Genomic DNA, 9,257 nt, shown 5'->3' on the forward strand with positions numbered 1-9,257 from the left:
TTTGCGACTGCACGAATTATTCCCCGCTTTCGACCTTCTTTGGATTTCATTTATTGACCTTATTTTGACACAGGCTTAGTGAAGCATTTACAAATTGTAAAAGTGACGTTTGTGTGATTTTTACCTAACAGTGAGTTTTAACAGCATAAAATAAACAAATACATCGTTATATTTGTCAGGCCTGACTACGAAATTACTGTGCTTGTATGGGTCGAATTGTCAGCGTATTTAGTTTTATAGTAACGTTTACAAAAATACTTTTTATTTCGTTACTCTTGGGAGTACATTAAAATTGTTAATGTTAACGAAACAGCCCACTATGCTGGTGGCGTAATAGCCGAGTCAGTAGAGGCTGTTGGGAAATTTTTGTGTAATGTTAGGAGAGATTGTGATGCACAACACAGTAGAAATCCTGACTCGTGAAGGATGAGTGTGGGGGTGGAGGTGCGTTTGAATGTCACTTTTGTACGTGTTTCTTGAACAGTTCGAAAACCATGGCCTCCACCAAAAAAAAGTACCAGATACAAGATTTAACAACGTTAAATTTGCTATAAAGAAATCCTGTTCATTTTTGCCGCAGGACTAATAGTTCGCAAGCAGCTAAGGAGAGAATATGAGTTTGCGCAAACTTTACGAAGACCAGATATAACACAGCGCCTTTCATAAGACTACATAGATAGGGGCAGCTGAATCACCGTGAATATTTGATAGATACTACCCAGAGTACAGTGGTAATTTTAAAAAATAGTTAAAAACAACTGTATACGCTTATTTTCGGAACATTTTCGACCTTCTGTGGCAGTAAAGGTGTTCTAGTTTAATGTTCACGCGGTAAATACGAGCCGGCAACCGTAATAGCATCTCTATGGTTGTAAATGGGTAAAAATGATCTAACACAAGTGCAAGTGTAGGAGGACCTACCAGAGCAGGTGAGGCAGCCGCTGTCAGCCGTGGCGGTTCCGGAGCGTGCGCGCGCGCCGGGCGGCGTCGTGCGCTGGCGGTGTCGGCGGCCCGCTGCCCGCTGCCCGCTGCCTCTGTTGCCGTTGGTGGGGCTGGTGGTGATGGGAGCGAGGCGTCGCGACGCTGACTGCCCGCCGCTAGCGCGCCGTTCCTCTGCGGGGACTGGCGCCTCGGCAGCGTTGCGCATGCGCCGCGCGCCGCCAGCCGCCACCGGATGCGTGGTCCACTCCAGCCCGGCCGCAGCCGCCAGCGTCCAGTGGCCGGTTCGTGCCGACTGCCAGCTTCCTTTTATTTTCTGCTTTGTTTGTGTCCGACATCCGGTGAAGAGTCATTCAGTCCGGCCGGGCTGTGTTCAGCTGGCACTTCTCAATTATTCCAGCGCCATATGCGAGCCTCTAACAGAGCACGAATCCGTGATAATCTCTGGCGACCAACTATTGGGAATCACAGCCTTCCTCTCCGTGTCACCGAGAGACACCACACATGCTAGGTGGTAGCCTTTAAATCGGCCGCGGTCCGTCAGTATACGTCGGAACCGCTTGTCACCACTATCAGTGATTGCAGACCGAGTGCCGCCACACGGCAGGCCTAGTCTAGAGACTACCCAGTTGTACAGCCGACTTTGCTAGCGATGGTTCACTGACTACATACGCTCTCATTTGCCGAGACGACAGTTTAGCATAGCCTTCAGCTACGTCATTTGCTACGACCTAGCAAGGCGCCATATTCAGTCACTATTCTGAACAGATAATACTGTGAATCCTGTACCGTCAAAAGCGACGTTCATCATTAATGGATTAAAGTTAACTATCAAACTAATTACGTCCGCTTTCTGAATTCTCATTCCTTGTCATGTTCCAGACCTCAGGTCAGTATACTTCTTCCCTCCTCACGGCAGCCTGCGTGAGCTAAAGCACGTGCATTTCGACCTATAGTAACACGGTTTTGGCTCTTCTGCCAACACAACACTTCTCCTGCTCCTTATTTACACGACTGAACACCCCTTCTGCATGGTGAAATCGATATCTGTCGACAACAGCCGGCCCGGTGGCCGAGTGGCTCTGCACTTCAGTCTGGAACCACGAGGCCGCTACGGTCGCAGGTTCGAATCCTGCCTCGGGCTTGGATGTGTGTGATGTCCTTAGGTTAGTTAGGTTTAAGTAGTTCTAAGTTCTAGGGGGCTTGATGACCTCAGATGTTAAGTCCCATAGTGCTCAGAGCCATTTGAACCATTTTGTCGACAACATTTCGGAAGCTGTTGAAGAAAGTTTTCCATCAGGGGCGATCAAAAAGCTTCCGTTTGAAGACAGTACAGTCTAGAATCAGCGTACTGAGGCAAAATCAGCGTACTGAGGCTGAAATCCGGTTTCGCTCTTCAGTTGAAATCCGGTTTCGCACAACAGAGCGGATCAGGTTGTGGAAAGGGACCGAGGTCAATTACTGTTAGTTATACAAGAACACACACAACTCTGCTCGTCAAACCAAAACAACAAAGCTCAATTCACGGCTGAGAGCCCAAGTAACTTCTCCAGAATAAAACCGACTGCTTTTGAAACACAAGGATTTAGAGTAACGGCTGAAGGCCTTACTTAAGTAAATTTACAATATATTCTCGATTAAAGGCCGAAATAATATTTCAGATCAGGTAAAGAAATTCTTAAAAATCCAAGCATTTACAAATTCCCGCTAAAGGCCACATTAAGCAATAAAATTTCAGATCAGCTAAGGGAATTCTTTAAAAGCCAAGCATTTACAAATTCCAGCTAAAGGCCACATTAAGGAATAAAATTTCAGTCTGCTAAGGGAATTCTTTAAAAGCCAAACATTTACAAATTCCGGCTAAAGGCCATATTAAGGAAAATTCAAATTAATTCTTCAGCTGAAAGCCCAATAAATACAATTTCTTTACATAATAAAAAAGAGACTTTAATGATAAGATACAACAGAAAAACACCCAAAGAAAACTTGAATTATCTTATCGGCTGAAGGCCCAAGCAATTACTCAAGAACAAAATGGTTCAAAGGCTCTAAGCACTATGCGACTTAACTTCTGTGGTCATCAGTCGCCTAGAACTTAGAACTACTTAAACCTAACTAACCTAAAAACATCACACACATCCATGCCCGAGGCAGGATTCGAACCTGCGACCGTAGCAGTCGCACGGTTCCGGACTGAGCGCCTAGAACCGCGAGACCACCGCGGCCGGCTACTCAAGAACAATTAAAGACATCCTTAACATAAACATTTACATAACACGGCTCAAGGCCGTTTCAAGAATTCAAGATTAAAGAGAAACCTTACAGACAAGGATTTACATATAAAAGCCACATATTTAGAAACATGCAGCTGAAGGCCTAAAAACAGAGCAGCAAGAATTTTAAATGAAACACGGCTGAAGGATATATACTAAACATAAAATAGACAATATCAATACACGGCTGAAGGCCTGGCACAGTACCTGCTACCAAATAAAATCGGCCATCCTGATTTAGCTTTTCCGTGATTTCCCTAACTCGCTCCAGGCAAATGCTGGGATGGTTCCTCTGAAAGGGCACGGCCGACTTCCTTCCCTAATCCGATGAGACCGATGACCTCGCACTTTGGTCTCTGCCCCCAAACAACCCAAACCCAAATAAAATGAAAATCACAAACAACAAACAGTGGTACTCAAAAGCGTTCCATGGATCGTCCTGGGGCGGAAACACCAAGCACAGTTTAGGTGAGACAGACAGCCAAGCGTAACACTAAACAATCGGGTGGTAACACGACTTAGGGACGGCTGAAGAACCAACCAACAACCTAATCAATTCCCTTCCTCGCTGCTCTGTCACAACCGACCGACTCGCTACTCCAGTACGCAGACAGCATTCATCTGCTCATCGGAAATCACAGAAGCTACTCACAGTTCCACGTAAACACTTGCACCAAGAACTCCGACAATCCTAAAACCAATCACCGTGAAACAACAATGAGAAATGACAAGTCACACACACTGAGAGTTTCCATAAGCGGTCGGCGACCAAATACACGTCGTCGGAAGAGACGACCGACCGAACGACCGACTAAGCTCGTCCCTACTCAAGTTATGAGTGTCGGCAACGGTCAGGCGAGTCTTGGCTGTCCAGAGCTCACTGCAGCTCCAACCCGACTCAACTGGATGTCCGTTAGGAACTCGGAGACACGGCGACCCTGGCACACTGGCTCTGATCCACCCATGCAGAGGAAACACTTCCCCATTGGCCACCCGACATCTCTGCACAAGGAAGGAACCGAAACACGTCCGGCAAGACGACCAACTGACAAAGCCCAGAAACGGTCACAGACCAAATACACGTCACCTGATGACACGCCAGACCGAACAACCAACCAACGGTCGTTCCCTCTCCAGTTTCCTTCGGTCGGGTAGTACTGGCTGTCCGGACCTCACTGGCGCTGCGTCACGACTGCTTCGGACGCACGATGACCCGGAGACACTGACTCGGATCCAATCATGCAGAGGGAACACTTGCCCATTGGGCACCTGACATCTCTGCACAAGGAAGGAACAAAGCCAAGTCCCGCACCATGTTCAATTCAAGGGCCCGAAAGCGATCGGAAGACCAAATACCCGACGCCCGATGACACGACCGACCGAACGACCAACCAACCGTCGTCCCCGCTCCAGTCTCTTTCCGTCGCATAATGCATGTGTGTCGCAGGCGGCCGGCGAGCATTGGCTGTCCGCGCCTCATCGGCGCTCCGTCCCCGACTGCTGCTGCGTCCGGACTCCACTCTCGACAGACGACGACCCGCTAATACTAGCGGTCGCTTCACAGATAGTACGTCAATGCATTTATCGATAAGCGCTGCTGCTGCCACTCACGGGCAAGCAAACCAGCAACCTAGTGACACCAGTAAATCGAATTAAGGAAAAAATGAGGCGACAGAACCACCAAAACAAGATGACAAGCAACAAACGGCATTACCGCGAGCCGCGCACGGCTCAGAGCCAGTCATCCAACCGACGCACCGGGCTGAAGATACCCGTTTGGTATAACACCATGTCCTGCTGCCTGAAGAAGTCCATATATACGAGGGTTGCCGAAAGCAATGCAACGTTTTTTTTTTTTCTCAGCCGAAAATAATGCTACCAATGGGACACATTACTTATGTTTTATTTTAAGTCTCCTGAGAGAGCGCGCCAAGTTTCATTCACTTCCGACAGATAGCGTAGTTGCAAGACAGTTTCAAAATGGCATTTGTTGGTGATGTACGTTACAAGCAACGTGCCAGAATTGTATTTCTCACTGCAGAGAAAGAAATCGCAGGCCGGCCGGAGAGGCCGAGCGGTTCTAGGTGCTACAGTCTGGAACCGCGCAACGGCTATGGTCGCAGGCTCGAATCCTGCCTCGGGTATGGATGTGCGTGATGTCGTTAGGTTAGTTAGGTTTAAGTATGTCTAAGTTCTATGGGACTGATGACCTCAGATGTTAAATCACGAAGTGCTTAAAGTCATTTGAACCAATTTGAAAGAAATTGTAGGGAAAATTCACAAACGCTTGTGCAAAGTCTATCGAGCATCTTCTGTCGTGCTGTCGACAGAAGTACAGTTAGTCGCTGGGCGCGGAGAGTGAGGTCATCAGAAGACGGTTGGGTGGAGCTCCACGATTTGCAGCGGTCGTGGAGAGCTTCCACGGCTGTCACATCTGACAGCCCTGAGCCCCCCCCCCCCCCCCCCCTCTGACTTCCACTTGTTTGAGCCATTAAAGGATGCCATTCGTGGAAGACATTATGAGGGCGATGAGGAGGTGATTCACACAGTGAAGCGCTGGCTCCGCTATCATGACAAGGTTTGGTACCGACAGACCATATAGTGTGATGGAGATTACCTGGAAAAATAGGACGTAGATAAAACACCAATTCTGATTATGTCCAACAAAGAATTGTTGAAGAAAAAAATGCGGTGCTTTACTTTCTGGGCAGCCGTCCTAGCTGTAGCACATCCTCGTCCGACAGAAACATCGATGCTTCAATGCCTTTTTAAGGCATAATAATCGCCCAGGGAAAGACGAGGACAAAAAGCGCGGAGGCTCGAGTGTCTCCGGCTTGAGATGGCGTAACGTCTGCGTCACGTCATTTGCGACCGCCGTCTACATCTACATCTACATCTGCATCTACATGGATACTCTGCAAATCACATTCAAGTGCCTGGCACAGGGTTCATCGAACCACCTTAACAATTCTCTAATATTCCAATCTCGTACAGCGCGCGGAAAGAATGAACACCTAAATCTTTCCGTACGAGCTCTGATTTCCTTTATTTTATCGTGGTGATCGTTCCTTCCTATGTAAGTCGGTGTCAGCAAAATATTTTTTCATTTGAAGGAGGAGGAGTTTGGTGATTGGAATTTCGTGAGAAGATTCCGACGCAACGAAAAACGCCTTTCTTTTAATGATGTCCATCCCAAATCCTGTATCATTTATGTGACACTCTCTCCCATATTTCGCGGTAATACAAAACGTGCTGCCTTTATTTGAACTTTTTCGATGTACTGCGTCAGCCCTATCTGGAGAGGTTGGTTGGTTTGGGGAAGGAGACCAGGCAGTGTGGTCATCGATGTCATCGGATTAGGGAAGGAAGTCGGCCGTGCCCTTTCAGAGGAACCACCCCGGCATTTGCCTGGAGTGATTTAGGGAAATCACGGAAAACCTAAATCAGAATGGCCGGACGCGGGATTGAACCGTCGTCCTCCCGAATCCGAGTCCAGTGTGTAACCACTGCCCCACCTCGCTCGGTATCTGGTAAGGATTCCACACCGCGCAGCACTATTCGAAAAGAGGAAGGACAAGCGTAGTGTATACAGTTTCCTTAATAGGTCCTGCCAATAAAACGCAGTCTTTGGTTAGCCTTCACCACAACATTTTCTATGTGTTCCTTCCGATTTAAGTTATTCGTAATTGTAATACCTAGCTATGTAGTTGAATTTACGACTTTTAAATTGACTGATTTATCGTGTAACCGAAGTTTAACGATTTCCTTTCAGCACTCATGTGGATAACCTCACACTTTTCGTTATTTAGGGTCAACTGCCTTTTTTCGCACCATTCACATATCTTTTCTAAATCGTTTTGCACTTTGTTTTGATTTTCTGATGACCGACAGCGTCATTTGCAAAAAGCCGAAGACAGCTGCTCATGTTGCCTCCCAAATCTTTTATATAGGAAACATCAAAGACCCTGTAGCACTACCTTGGGGTACGCCAGACATCACTTCTGCATTACTCGATGACTTTCCGTGAAGTACTACGAACTGTGACCCCTCTGACAGGAAATCACAAATCCAGTCACACAACTTAGACGATATTCATTAAGCATGCAATTTCACTGCGAGCCGCTTTTGTGGTACAGTGTCAAAAGCCTTCCGGAAATGCAGAAATACGGAATCGATCTGAAATCCTTTGTCAATAGCACTCAACACTTCATGTGAATAAAGAGCTAGTTGTGTTTCACAGAAACGATTTTTTCTAATCCCATGTTGATAGTGTGTCGATAGACCGTTTTCTTCTAGGTAATTCATAATGTTCGAACACAATATATGTTCTAAAATCCTGCTGCACATTAACGATATGGCTCTGTAATTTAGTAGGTTACTCCTACTACCTATCTTGAATATTGGTATGACCTGTGAAACTTTCCAGCCTTTGGGTATGTGTCGAATCGCGACCAGCACGGAACCTATTCACAACATTCCAGAACGGGGGGTTTCGACAGACATCCTGTCTCGTACACATTATTCATTCTCCGGTGGATGTCTGTCGGTGTTTGTCCTTCAGCAGCCAGAAAAAGAAAAATAGCACGTTGGTCGTGTCTGGACACATTTGGTTATAACCCCGCCATAGTTCACGTTTCCGAATTTACCTCACGCACGTCGGAGAGACACCAGTCCCTTGCCTACATGTCAGTACTTGGATGCCCGCATCGGAGTTGCGCTGCGGTGTATATACGCTGTCGCACCGCCCTCACTCGGTAGCTTTTTGGTCTCGCCTTATATTTAGGTAGAAGGGACGCTTGGTGTCTCCGGTCGTTCGATAGGGACTAACAGTGTCTTTGTGGTTTTTCCGGTTTGACGCCTGAATTACCTTTCTTTCTGTGAAAATACCTGGGCTATGTAATCAACAAAACACAGAAGGATCCCGTACCTCTTGGCGCCTATGAAGCCGGGAAGCAAGATTGTCCTGTCGACAACGAGAGTATTACAAACGGAACACAGGTTCGGTTTTTTTATTTTTGGGATAGGGAAGGAAAGCGGCCGTGCCCTTTCAAAGAAACCATCCTGGTATTTGATTGGAGCTATTTAGTGAAGTAAGAGTAAAGCTAAATCTGGACAGCCGGAGTGAATCTGCACCGTCGTCCTTCCAAATGTGAGTGCAGTGTGCTAACTACAGCGTCACCTTGCTTCGTGTGGGCGCCCATGTACAGACACAAAAGTATTGTGACACTCAGATACACGATATCGTTGCTATGAAGTAATGCCTTCCAACATTTTATGTGACAACCGTCAAAGCTTTTTAACTAATACAAACGTTTTTAACATTGTATACCTTTAGTCTTCATGCCTACATATTTACTTCTCTAAACAGTCACTGTGGAATGTTTGATTTTGTTGACGATGCCACAACCTCGACTCTGCACTTCCGCATCACTGGAAAAGTGAAATCCTCGAAGGAGTTCTTTAAGTTTCGGAAACAGCTGGAAAACGGACGGGACGAAGACGGCACTGTATGGAGGATGGCTGATGACAGTGAAACCAAGGCATCGGATTGTTGCAGATCAGATTTCGCAGTGCTCGTGTGTGGTCTGGCGTTGTCGTGTTGAAAGAGATGGTACTTTGTGTCGGCGTAGTGTTAGAGTTCGAAACTGAAGTACAGCACGCAGGTTTTCGCACAAAGAGACTGGAGCGTTAGACAGCGTCATGTTACACGCTACAATTCGGAGCTCTCTACCGCCAGAGGGCCGCAAATATGTAGACATGAAGAGTAAAGATGAAGAATTTTAAAAGAAATTTGTTTTATTTAAAAGGTTTAAGAGTTCGGTGGCATTACTTTTCATCACGCCCTCGTTGCAATGTGGAATAAAACCCTGTGAAATTTACCTATTACTGATGACAGTAGTGTATCTAGTTCATACCGAAACAGTTTATTTGGAGAAACATTTTACAGTAACTGCAAGCCACGTGCACACCAAAAATCAGTTTTGCTGAAATTTATTTCGAGCTTCTTTTTCTTCCTTGCCTATTCCCGTTTCACTACGGGATCGG

At 46.6% G+C, this 9,257-nt stretch overlaps 1 protein-coding gene across 1 annotated transcript in view; it reads right to left on the reverse strand.

Moving 5' to 3' along the window:
* Positions 1 to 1,353, reverse strand: part of LOC126278519 (orexin/Hypocretin receptor type 1-like) — a 1,135,944-nt gene extending 1,134,591 nt beyond the window's left edge. The window contains exon 1 of the mRNA XM_049978684.1: positions 922 to 1,353. The gene's annotated coding sequence lies outside the window, so the exon portion shown is untranslated. The remainder of the gene's footprint in view (positions 1 to 921) is intronic.
* Between the last annotated feature and the right edge of the window lie 7,904 nt (positions 1,354 to 9,257).

This window comes from Schistocerca gregaria, chromosome 6 (genome assembly GCF_023897955.1).
Source record: "Schistocerca gregaria isolate iqSchGreg1 chromosome 6, iqSchGreg1.2, whole genome shotgun sequence".
In the NCBI taxonomy this organism is placed as follows: Eukaryota; Metazoa; Arthropoda; class Insecta; order Orthoptera; family Acrididae; genus Schistocerca; species Schistocerca gregaria.